The 13,733-nt window shown below is 39.1% G+C and overlaps 1 long non-coding RNA gene across 1 annotated transcript; it reads left to right on the top strand.

The window, feature by feature from the left end:
• Positions 1-1,829: 1,829 nt before the first annotated feature.
• On the top strand, positions 1,830-13,014 carry LOC144048667 (uncharacterized). Its single transcript, XR_013293397.1, has 2 exons — positions 1,830-1,964; positions 12,211-13,014. It is a non-coding gene; the product is annotated as an uncharacterized LOC144048667 (long non-coding RNA).
• Positions 13,015-13,733: the final 719 nt, after the last annotated feature.

Below are 13,733 nucleotides of genomic sequence, written 5' to 3'. Positions count from 1 at the left end.
GGCAAAAACATCCAGCTTCGGCCACAGCAACAGAATCTGAAGCTACGTAGCTGGTAAGTTAAGGGTATGGACGTGTTGAAACAGGATAATAATAGTATAGCATAGCAAAACCCGAATGACTGCCAATGTCTGAGAAAGAGATGTAAACATGTAAACATTACATGTTACATTTCTTTTTTATCAGGGTTTTTGTCAATATAATTTTAATATATGTACATACATAAATAAAATGTATTATAAATAAAGATTTATATACATACAAAAAAAACACAGCTATTTTCAGTTAATTTCATAGAATTGCGCTATGGCAGGGTTTAGACCAGGGATGGGCAAACTCGGTCCTCGAGAGCCGGAGTCCTGCAGGTTTTGGATGTTTCCCTTCACCAGCACAGCTGATATATGATCAGCTCATCAGCAAGCTCTGCATAAGCCTGATAACGAACCTGTTGATTGGAATCAGCTTGTGTTGGAAGAGGGAAATCTCCAAAACCTGCAGGACTCCGGCCCTCGAGAACCAAGTTTGCCCATGTCTGGGTTAGACTAGAGTAAATATACAAGTTGTGGGTGAGTGGGGGTCCAAACTCACCAATTTACCCCAAATATCTTGAATTCATAAAGCCTGTTTTACTTTTTTTTTTTTTTTTAATAAACAGTAAATAAACAAGTTATTTAAATATATTGCACCATCTTATGATCGGATCGGTGATCAGTAATCTTTTTTTTTTTCTAACTTGCTTATCGGCCCCAAAAATCTTGATCATGTAAAGCAGAGTTTACAAATTCCGCTACTCGAGGTCCGGAGTCTTTTTCTATTGCTGCAATTTTAGCCTTCATTAATCTAACTTCTTCTGTAAATTCTATTAAAGTTGCCTTTGAGCTTTTATGTGAGGAACTTCTTCTCCTTTACGACTTCTAGACAATGTCATTGATACACTGTTACAGGGATTAACAGTTTCATTGGTGACTTTTTTTGATTCTATCATACGTTTTTGTGCACGTTCTATCAAACTATTCACATGAGCAATATGGCGTTTGAACATAACCATCTTTGTATTAAACAAATACTCTTGATCATCCTCTATGCCTTCTGACTTCATTTCTTTCAACAAGTCTTTAACTGATTTATTCAGCTCACAAAATTGTTGTATGTGCGCTCCAAATGCACCCAACTTTCTTTCAATCAAAGTTATATTATAGTCTGTAACCATTCAAGCGATCATTTCTTCCATCAATTCATACAGCCTATCTGACTTAATCTCCCTTTGCTGCATCTTCTTTTCTAGGAAGACTTCGTCCAGTTAAAGTTCTTTGAGTTCGATTACGTTAGAAGGTTGTGTCTTTGGAGGTTTCTTTACAGATGTATCCATGGTTGATGTATCTACATCAGTCTTGGTGATGTAAGATGAAAGACTTGTTGGCCGTTGTTAGCTTCAAAGTAAAGCATATTCTTTGTGTTTTCTTTTATTAATTCCAAGATGATCAAGAAACAGTCTTTATCATGTTCAATGTAGCGATCATCAGAATGCTACTCCAAGTCCAAGTTACTTTTGTTGGTGCAGTTTGCTGCGTGTTATGGCTTACGCGCATCTACTGTACTTTATCCCAGTTGATAGTAATCCACTTGAGTCCGTTCTTGTCTTTAAGATTTATTTAATTACTAACAAAACAAACTGACAATAAACATACAGTGAGACACGGTAAGAAAACCGTGTCTCCGCAGTTCAAAGCTGCCTATGAGCTTCTTACTGGACAAAACATACATCAGCATGAATAATAACATGCATCATCATAAAGGAAGAATAGCATCATAACTATGACACGTCTTTTGGCCTGTAACCTGTACAACGGGAGTCACAGGACTTTTAACAAGAACGCAGTGATTTGTACCTTTTGTAAAAAATAATTTTCGTATCATTGAAGCAGCTCCAGCCGGACTTATCATTTAAGACTCTTTTCACTCACAGGTAATCCTGTAACCTAGTTTGGGATAGGTTTTTGATTTGAGGAGACCCAGACATTGTAGCTTTAGATTTTTGTTAACCTCTCCTTCTAACCTTTAGCTCAAAAACGACCACAGCTATTTTCGGTTAATCTCATGCCATCCGTACACCAATCCACAGCTTGTGGAAGTTTAGATTCAATTTTATTCAACTTTTATTTTATTTTATTTTCAACAAAATTGAAGTTTAGATTATCTTTTAAAACAATGCCTGGCATAATTGTTGAAGTGCTTAAACTTTTTCTCTTGAATTAAATTTATTAAGCACTTCAACAATAAAAATGTGATTTCAAATCTTCTCTTCTTGGTGTATTCAATTGATTAGTCATGCACTACAATTTTGTAATGTCCTAGAATTCAAATTCCTAATTTGGAGACCTTTAACTGATATGAGATAGAAATAGATTAATTAGATTAATTAAAAATCCTGTAATTAATTAGATTAATGATAATGCTAACTACACGTGACTTTGTTTTGGCTTATATCTATAGAGCTATATCAGCAAAAGGAATGACAGTAGTGGGGTTTCCATCCAATTGTTTCAAAGCTTTTGAGCGAATTTACTGAAAATGCGCAAAACTGACATGCGACTTATGCCTGTGTAACAGGTTACAGTGTTCTGTTAATTTCACCAAAATCACTAATTATATTTGGGATAAAATGTGAATGTTTTTCTTTTATTTTATGACCTGTGCATAAGAGAACAGGGGCTGGTGTGCGCGCTGCGGATGACAGCTGCGCGGTGACGTCACTTTACGTACGCAAGCCTTGGCCACATTCGGAGCAAGAGTTGTAAGACACGTGCCGCTCTATTCCGTTAGTCGTGACGATTGATGTAATGAAAACTTGGTGTTATATTAATTGGGTTGCACCATGTTAATGAGTCTATTGCTAAGGATGTTTTGCATGCTTACTAACTGGTGCTGTGCTCACAAGCAACATTTTTGAGCCGTGGTCCGTCGTTGAATGAAGCTAATGCTGCAAACGTTAGTTAGTGCGCCTTTTACTGAGATTTACTTTTGATCTCCAGGGGCCTCATGTATGAAGTGAAGGGTGTGTACGCACAAAAACAGGGCGTACGCACCTTTCCACTCTCACGTTCAGATGTATCAAGAGTGAAATGATTGCATTTAAAAATAAAAATACACATTGGCATATTGTTTGCTTCTACAGCTATATATAGATATATTGTAGCGATTATTTGGGTTGCCGTAATGGCAAACGAGAAATTTAGACGGTATTGAGGGGAGTTATTTCCTCAGCAACCTCTGGGGGCACCACGTTAACTTTGCTTGTTTATATGAGCAAAATAAATGATAAAAATCCTATTATCAAGTACAGGCGCTCCCCTACTTACGAACGAGTTACGTTCCGAGCGATCGTTTGTAAAGGTGAATTTGTTCGTAAGTTGCTTCAGCGCTATATTTTGCTTCAGCGCTATATTTTGTATTATAATTTATGTTTAAAGCCTATATAAGTATATTGAAGGTTTATATAAGTATGTTTAAGGCTTGTATAAGTAGCCTGTATTGGTTTGTACTGAAAAAAACATTTAATAAAATGGAGAGAATACTAACAGTGCTGTACTGTACTACGTATGTTAGAGAGAGAGAGCGAGAGACACACACAGTATGTACATGTACGTAATAAGATAAATAAAATGAAGTTTAACTTACTTTTGGAAGATGTACTCGATGCTTAAGGAGATGATAGAGGAGGAAGAGGAGGATTTTATATCATGAGAGGGTCTTCGTCGTCGCTGGAATGGGCTTTAAAAGTTACTTCCTCCTTCATGGGGACAGGCGTTTCTTCCTCTTCCTCCTCGACACGTTGCTGAGCCTCCAATGCTGGGTGAGCTCTCACAGCGCCAAGCGTCGGTATTAGCGGCGGAAAGAAGCACTACTCAGAAAAAGGCGCGCATACAAAATCTAATTTACCGAACATTTTTCGACATACTGTACGCGCAGACATGTTCGTATGTACCGTTGTTCGTAACGCGAATGTTCGTAAGTAGGGGAGCGTCTGTATTCATAATCTGAAGTTGCTACTTTAGTTAATCATGGAGTTATTTGCTTTAATAAGAGAATTACTAATCCACTCAGTAAACACAAATGATTCAGCAGAAATTTAATTTCTAGACAACAAATGTATTTAGTAAACACACACATATATCAGTCACAGCCTAACCTATTAATGAAACGGAATTAAAAAAAAATGTGAATCAAAGATAAAAAGAAAGCATGCGACCTAACGAACTAAGATTAGAAAAGGGAATGAAAAAGGTAGATGGTGAACAGAGATAAAAACGTTTTGACAATCTTTTCATACTTGAATTCAAGCCTTGCGCCATTGGTATATGGTCAGATTGCAATTAAGGCACATTTACGGACTGGTTCAGCACGGGAGAGAGAATGACTCGGTGAGCGTCGATCCTCAGTTAAAGAAAACTTCGTTAGAGGCGATCTGGGCAGTCGGCGCACGCGCAGCTGGAATGCTGCACTTGAGACTGTGGCTGATGGTGATGGGCGCACGACTGAGCGAAGAAGAGGGGGAAATTCCTTCAACGCGCTGGCTTTTAAACTTGTGTCATGGGGGGTCAAGCGGTCCCACCTCTTCAGTGTGCTTGAAGCAGACTAGGTCAACAGAGACCAAGCTTTTGGTATAGCATTTGATAATTTTTGATCAGAATTGACAAGCCAGATGCTTCATTTATCATTCTGAACACATTTCAAACATTACCGTGATCATAAAGTTATTGAATCCGCTAGGCTTACTGATTAGCTAAACTTAGATGGCTGCAGAAGTTACACACATAATGCATTTGAGATAGACATACAGGTTGTGTACAAAGATAAATAACAGAAGTCACTTGATGTCAGTGAAGTAAGTACAGTTTGTTTATGTCCCGAATTATGTAGACTTCAGATTAATTATGAGCGGCAGGATTCTTGAGGAAAATACAGATAGTGGCCGCTTGAGGGCCAAGGGGCGTCGTTTCCAAAAACATATGGCTGATTCCTGTAGATAGACCAGACCATAGAAGTGGTCTGGGGACTGATATAGCAGTCTTATCGCTAGTTTGCTTGCTAAACAGGCTTTTAGATCTCGGTAGGCGCTGAGGTATGTGTTTCCTGTGGGTTGTAAAAACAAAATCCAGTCCCTGCTGGAGGGAAATTCAAAAAATTGGAGGTGACGGGCAATATTTGTTACTATATATAAACCCAATTGGGACACATTTTTATTTATAAAATTTAGCATTTTAAGGGAAAAATATGTTGATTTTAAATTCCATGATGTCAACAAATCTCCAAAAAGTTGGGACAAGGCCATTCTCACCCTCTTCTTCTTACAACAGTCTGCAAACGTCTGGGGATCAAGGAGACAAGTTTCTCAAGTTTAGAAATAGGAACGCCGTCCCATTCTTGTCTAACACGCGTCTCTGTAACTGTCTTGGGCTTTCTTTGTTGCATCTTCTCATTTATTATGCGCCAAATGTGCTCTATAAGTAAAATAAGTAGACTGCAGGCTGGCCATTTCAATACCCGAATGGTGCTGCATGTGGTCTGGCATTATCGTGTTGAGAAATGCAAGGTCTTCTCTGAAAGTGATGATACCTGGATGGGAGCATATGTTGTTCTCGAATCTGAATATAACTTTCTGCATTGAGATGCCTTTCCAGATGTGGAAGCTGCCCATGCCACACTCACTCATGCAACCCTATACGATCACAGATGCAGGCTTATAGACTGAGTGCTGATAACAACTTGGGTTGTCCTTGTCCTCTTTAGTCAGTATGATATAGCGCCCCAGTTTTTTTGTTTACAAGTGTCTCCAACTCACATCGGGGGGGTTTTTCATTTGTGCCTCATGTTTTATTATGTGATTATCTCATCATGCATTGTAATCATTCCCACTCCGTTTATACTAATTAGCATATTTATGTACGGGCATCTAGAGAAAGGAGTCTGGTACTCTAACATTTCCGCATTAAATGAGATCTATTAAAGAAATGTGCTTGGATTTTTACGTACGCACAGATTTGTACATCTGGATTTTTTTTATGCGTGCGGCGTTTTCTGGAAATAGACGTACAGCTTGTTTTAGTATGAAAGCCACGCAAGTCTTAGTACATAAGTCCCCAAGAGAGCTAACGAGGATGTCGTGGGTGTACACACTCATTGCGCTTTCATGCACACTGGTATGATGTTGTTTGTCATCTCTTTGTACATTTTGGTTTTAGTTTCGGGACTCTTGCTCCAAATGTGGCCGAGGAGAGCTAACTAGGACGTCGCAGGTGTACACACTCATTGCTCTTTCATGCACACAGGCCGCTGTGGAAAATAAATGCGCAGTGAGACCAAAATCGATTCCATTTGTTGAACACACAACGCAGAGGAAAGTCACCCCCGCAAGTTACACCTGGTTCCAACTGTTCTTTTTCAGTCAAAATGTGCAACATGTATCTGGTTTGTCAGCGTTTATTCGCAAAACCTGTTTCTATAGCCAAAATTTGCATTTTCCTTTTTTCTATAAGCTTCAAAATCCCTCCCTCAAAGCGTAAAAACTTTTTTGAAAATTTTGGGCCCTTTTTCAAATTTCTAGTGCTTCCATTCAGATTTATTTTTGCATTTCTTAAAAATTCGAATAAAAATGGGTGGATGGAAACACAACCAATGCTACATAGTGTTGTTGGAATGAAAAAATAGCATACTTACTGTACTGACATGATCGCGCATCAATTCACCATGTTTTGTCTTTCACCCAAGGAACAGCGGCTGGTAAAAATCGCAAAGGGAGAAAAACACCATTATCCATTATGCCTTGCAAAATGATTTGTGATTACGATTGGTTGACGAAACACTGACAAGAACACCCAAATGGGTATTTATGTTGAATGACAGCATCGCCAAGGGCTGCAGCCGGACCCTTTTCGGGGATCCCAGGATACATCACTGAGGAAAGTAGCAACTGAGTCAGAGGTCATCAGAAGGTCATTTGTGACTCTGAAGGGAGCTGTGTCTGTGCTGTGGAATAGACGAAAACCAGATTGAAATTTTCCATACAGTCTGTTCGACTTGAGATGGTCGAGAACTTGAATGGATACTATTCTTTCAAACATTTTGGAGATAAATGGTAGGTTGGAGATGGGTATGTAGTTTAACAGAGATTGAGGGTCAAGAGTGGTGTTTTGAGGAGTGGTTTGATAATAGCTGTTTTGAGTCTGACCGGGACATGGCCGGTTTGGAGAGAGACGTTAATAATGTTGGTTATTAGTTGGCTGATGGAATTACAGTGAGCTTTGAGCAGAGGGGAGGGAAGGGGATCAAGGGAGCATGTAGAAGGTTTGGATGTAATTATTATTTTCTTGACCTGCTGCACTGTGGGGCAAAAATGAGACGGATGTTGAATGATAGATATGATATCAATTGCTGGAACAGAACTGACCTGGCCTTCGAGAGTTCTTTGGCATATCTCTGTCTATGTTTCTGGTAGGCCAATTTGTGCACCGTCAGCCCAGATGTAACATAGGCCCGCTCCAAGACTCGGCCATTTTTCTTCAGCAGTCTCAGTTCCTCTGTAAACCAGGGGGCAGAGCGAGTAAAAGTGACAGTAATGTTTTTTTAGAGGGACATGGTGGTCGAGGATATGATAAATCTTATCGAAGAAGAAGAAGTCTAAGAGCTGTGATTAGCTGGCAACCAGTTCAGGGTGTACCCCGCCTACTGCCCGAAGCCAGCTGGGATAGGCCCCCCGTGACCCTTGTGAGAAAAAAGCGGTTAAGAAAATGGATGGATGGATGGAAGAAGTCTAACAGGTCAGTGCCTGGTGCATTTGTAGGTGGGGAAATAAGCTGTAGATGCTGACTGAAGGAGGTAAAGTCAATGTTCTTAATATTCTGAATGAGATAAGGCGTGGGCAGCACGGTGGCTGACTGGTTAGCACGTCCGCCTCCCAGTGCAGAGGACGTGAGATCGAGTCCGGGCTTCGGCCTTCCTGGGTGGAGTTTGCATGTTCTCCCCGTGCTTGCGTGGGTTTTCACCGGGTACTCCGGTTTCCTCCCACATTCCAAAGACATGCATGCCAGGTTAATTGAACACTCCAAATTGTCCATAGGTGTGATTGTGAGTATGGTTGTTCGTCTCTGTGTACCCTGCGATTGGCTGGCAACCAGTTCAGGGTGTACCCCGCCTACTGCCCGAAGCCAGCTGGGATAGGCTCCAGCACCCCCGCGACCCTAGTGAGGAAAAGCGGTCAAGAAAATGGATGGATGGATGGATGGAGATAAGGCGTTGTGGCTTGGCGAGAGGGGAAGGAAGAGGGGTCCTGAAGGTGACTGCATGGTGATCTGAGATGCCGATGTCCAAGATGTGAAGGTCCGTGATCTTGATAGTGGGTGTGTCCGAATATCCACCCTTGTCTTCTGACCCCTCATTCACTACATAGCCCTCCACTATATACTGTAGCGGCTTAATATGTGGTGGCCTCATTCTGTTTAGCGATTCGGACAGCCAGCTCACTACTTTTTCCTCAGCGCATATCACGTGACCACCGTAACTCTTACGACGCACCAGCGCATAAATCACCGACTATTTATTGTGAATGAAAATGTTTTAAAAACTGTACTTTATTTCCTTTGTTGTACATATTTTTAACTAAAATTAATTAATTATTTCCGTAGTATATATTAATGCATCAGATTTGATTCCGGCGCTTGTGCTGTCGTTTGCGTCATGTTTTTTTCATACTCACAATGCATCGTGGTCTATATCAACCCGGTTGAGTGAATATCGATGTTCACTACTTTTCAGAGTGCATTGTGGGTAATTTTTAGTGCCCAACATTTTCGTTCCCTGGACATTCGGACGCCACTACAAAATGGCGTGACCCCTTAGTAGGGCACTATATAGGGAGGGGTGCACATTCGGACACAGCCAGTGTCTGTAATGACCAGGTCAAGTGTGTGGCCCCTGGAGTAGGTAGGACCAACAACAGACTAGTAAAGGTTGAGACAGTTCAGAGTCTGTTTGAATTAAGCAGTTGAGCACTATGCAGGCTCATAATTGGTCTTCTTTTAACTAATAATTTATCAAATTTTATTTTATCAAGAATAATAATATTCAAATAAATACCAATTATGTTTGTAAGGTAATTTTGTTCAAAACATAAGTATAATCAGTAATTTCAGCAAAACGTTTCCATGTGTTGAATTTGAAGCAGCAAAGAAAATCTGGCATTGGAAATAAAGTTAAGCTAGAAACTAACTGAGCTGAATGAACAGCACTGGTAGCATTTTTATTTTGAACTAGGGCTGCTCGATTATAGAAAAAATATTAATCCCAATTATTTTGGTAATCATTGAAATCACAATTATTCAAATGATTATTTTTTTATACGAAACAAGAAAATGTTCAAACATTTAAAAATATTAAGACAAATTAAATTATTTGAAACACCTCAATTATGTAAGTTCCTTTGGAGCAAACAAGATATATTAAATTTGTCATTTTAAAATAAAAAAGGTCCAAATATATACATTTAAACAACTCAAAATGAGTATTAATAATCTTTTGTTCTTGTTTACGATTGCCAATTTCGTAATTGTGGAGTGTAATAAATACAATTCGAAGATTTTATTCATAGCCTTAATTTGTAATTGTTATTTGCTTTTCCGCTGGATTGTGATCTTGAATTGAATTAGAATTTATTTTGTTGGCTTTGCTGCTTGTGGATGTAAAGTGCCCACTTTTGTGCCCCACTTAACCTTTCATGCTAGGGACGCCACTGGAGTGTAAGGTGCAAAGTGAGAACATAACATAAATGTACAATAAAATAATCACCTCGCTGGCCACACATATCCAAAAGAAAAGTAAAAAAAAAAGGCGACATCAGGTACAAAAAAACACAAATTAAAATGTACATGTACCTATGACAACGTCGCTATCTTCCTTTTTCCGTGTCAAGTACAATGCTGAAGCTGCGCAAATGGCCCGGATGTGCACCAATATAAATATTCCCCCACGTCCCTTGTGCACACAACTTGTGAGATTGGTTCCTAACAATCCTTAAACAAAATATTGTGTTTTTATACATTACATATTACAAAAATATATATTTTAACAAAAATATCATAAATTACCACTTTAAGGCAGTTAAATACTTATTGTCATTGGCATCGGGCCAAAACCTTGTACCTCTGAAATTGTCGCTTTTTAGGAGACCCCAAAAACAGCATGTTTGTTCAACCATTAACATTGCATCATCAAAGAGAGCAAGCCATTTTAAATAATTTGTAAAAAAAAATTACAACCACACGTAGGTTGTCCAAAAGTATAGATTTTTGGAAAAAGTGTGAGATTTGCCAAATTGTGACTTACAACGTTTTGGCCCAACGCCAGCAATATGTTAAAACTGAATATTATTAAAATTATCTTTGAAAATTTTACAATACACACCACGCATTGACAAGAATATCCTACGAGAGTCTAGCGACAGAAAGTCTAACCAAGTAGTGTTGTCAATCATTTGACATGTGTGCACATGCCCCACCCTCTAGTGGGACTCAGCAGCCTCAGTTCCCTTGGCTGGATTATTTACCTTAAAAAGAAGGAATTGGACAGCTCTCGAGACAAAACAAGGGTAACAACACGACACTCCATCATGAATATTCTAAGTCATGCCAGCCATGTAGAAGCCATGGTTAAGATTGGCTTGTTTACCATACATGTTCAGTGCAGTACATGATGACAATAGTGAGGGGTATTGCTTTGGTCAGAGACTGGGGACAGGGGAGGCTACATTCACTCCCCCACTGAATGAACATATCTGGCACACATTCATGCTGTCTACTGTATTATGTTGTCGACATGACCTACTACTATTACTAATAATGGATCATATATATATATATATATATATATATATATATATATATATATATATATATATATATATATATTTTATATATATATATATATATTTTGGACACTCAAAGACAAATACATTATTCTTGCGCTCACACATTCACACTCTTGTGGCGGTAAGCTACTTAAGTAGCCACAGCTGCCCTGGGGCAGGCTGACGGAAGCGTGGCAGCCAGTAGTTGAGTTTCCATCCACCCATTTTTATTTGAATTTTCAAGAAATGCGAAAATAAAACTGAATGGAAACTAAAAATTTGAAAAAGGGCCCAACATTCGCCAACAAGTTTTTACGCTTAAAAGGGGTGGATTTTGAAGTGTATCGAAAAAAGGAAAATGCAAATTTTGGCTATGGAAACAGGTTTTGCTAATAACTGCTGACAAGACCGGATACACGGCACATATTTTTGACCAGATATTACGTCACACGTATGTTTGTAGTCCCAAAGCAATGTCGGACAATAAAGTAAGGTATATTTGGGGTGACAACGAAACAGAAATATTTTTGGATTAAAGGAGCCAATAATAATGCTGTTTTTTTCGATGGAAAACAGCAAAGAAACGCTACAGTTTATCAAGAATTACAAAAGCAAATCCATACAACGTAATCGCTCGGCGCGGTCGCTTCCTGGTCTTCTTCTTCTTTTAAATTACTGGTGGATCACTTATGGTGTATAACGCCACCTACAGCGACGGAGTCCTCTCTCAATATTTGCAAAAGAAGAACAGATGAAAACGGGCAAGTCGCATGTCCGTTTTGCGCATTTTCAGTAAATTTGCTTAAAAATTTCAAAACATGCATGGAAACCTGACTCGTGTGCGCCTACAGTCCTTCTGACCACCACCAAACATTCACACCTTTCAGACACCAGTGTGAGTGGCACTGACTTGGAGAAATTGTTAACTCCCAATTCTGGGGTTGTGATGAGAGAAACACAGAAAAAATGAAATATTTTGGACTTGACCTGATACTTGATACTTTGAAAACCATCTGTCACTTTCCAATAGGTTGACAGGGACAGAATATATGATCAGGCAGTAATTGACGCATTTTTAACCACTTTTAATTTAAACTAGGAAAAGGTACATTTATATGTGATATTGTCTGAGTGCTTCAAGAATTTCCCGTGATTATTACAAATTGTATTTGAGGTTGAATTGCTAAATCCTAGAGATTGTAGTAGATGTCTTCTCAGATTACATTTATTATACCTGCACTTTTATTTAAAAAAGAAAAGTATGATGGTCACTACGTGAGCAACTTCTCACTTTGTGCTCCTGTGCATCTGTCAGGACGTTCCCTGCCCATTGAGGTCTGAACACTTTGGTGGGCAGAAATTTGCCGTGATGGTGGTTGCAGGCTGTCTTGTCTGACGGCAAGGGGGGAGCGCTGCCTCCCCTGGGTGCCCCTCGCGCCCCACCATATGGCCTGGCCTAGCCTTTGGAAGATGGCTGAGTTGGTCCATGGACCACCTGAGGCAGCAGAAGCTTTCCTAATCACTGGAGACAAGGGCCACTTGACACCAGCCTGACAGATGGTACTCCAGCCCTGCCCTGGACTGCTGTTGCTGCTATGTGTGTTCAGATTGGGAAGCACAATAAGGGTGGTGATGTGTCAGGGGTAGTTAAACATGATGATGGCAGCTAGTCTTCTTTAGTCTCAAGGGCAACCATAGCCTCGGGCCAAAACTACAGTAAAATGTCATCACATGGGAGGAGAACAGTCATAACAGTAAAGGACAGAGCTGCATCATTGTTTTATTTCCTTTGTCACACGTTGCTCGTATGTACCTGTACCGCACAGATGATTAATTAGCCTGAATTTTATGATGAATGTTATTTCAAAACTGTATCAAAAAAATACATAATCAAATAGAACCTAACCCTTTCATGCACAAATTATGTTAACCTAAATCAGGATTTTTTTTCTCAACTGTTTTTATTATTCTTTAGGCATGAAAAATAATAATAATCACCTTAATTATTCAAGGAGTTAGTGACATGTCCTCTAGAGTGGATAACGTGCATTAGAGCAACTGACGAAATATGTTTGCAAGAAAAGAATAAATAACAAAACAATAATGTAAACACTATAAAGACTGTCTGTTTGATTTTTAACATTGTGTTCACATATATTTTTTAACATGTTTCAAAACTACAAGTATTGCAAAAACATTTAACCAAAGAAAACTGAACTAAGTACAGGGAGTAATTTTCTTTTTTCTGGCAACCATTCATCATCACTAGTCAGGTTTCCATCCAATAAGTTCGAATTTTTTAAGCAAATTTACTCAAAATGCGAAAAACGGACATGTGACTTATGCCCGTTTCCATCTGTTCTTCTTTTGCGAATATTGAGAGGGCACTCTGCCGCTGTAGGTGGCGGTATAAACCATAGAGTGATCCACCAGTAATTTAAAATAAGAAGACCAAGAAGCGACCGCGCCGAGCAATGACGTCGTATGAATTTGCTTTTGTAATTCTTGATAAACCGTAGCGTTTTTTTTCTGTTTTCCATCTAAAATAGCATTAATATTCGCTTCTTTAATTAGTTTCAAAAGTACTTTTTTCGATACCCTTCAAAATCCACACCCTCTAAGCATAAAAACTTTTTGGCGGATTTTGGGCCCTTTTTCGAATTTCTAATGCTTCTATTCAGTTTTATTTTTGGATTTCTTGAAAATTTGAATAAAAATGGGTGGATGGAAACCCAACTACTGTCGCTGTCATCATCCCCAGTTGAGTCAGAAGGTATATGGTCGACTATCCTGTAGGTTTTGCTCGCATGTTCTGAATCTGCCCACTACAAAACATAA

The sequence above is a fragment of the Vanacampus margaritifer genome, chromosome 3 (assembly GCF_051991255.1).
Source record: "Vanacampus margaritifer isolate UIUO_Vmar chromosome 3, RoL_Vmar_1.0, whole genome shotgun sequence".
Classification (NCBI taxonomy): Eukaryota; Metazoa; Chordata; class Actinopteri; order Syngnathiformes; family Syngnathidae; genus Vanacampus; species Vanacampus margaritifer.
The sequence above is the reverse complement of the archived record's forward strand: the minus strand, read 5'-3'. Positions and strand labels throughout refer to the sequence as shown.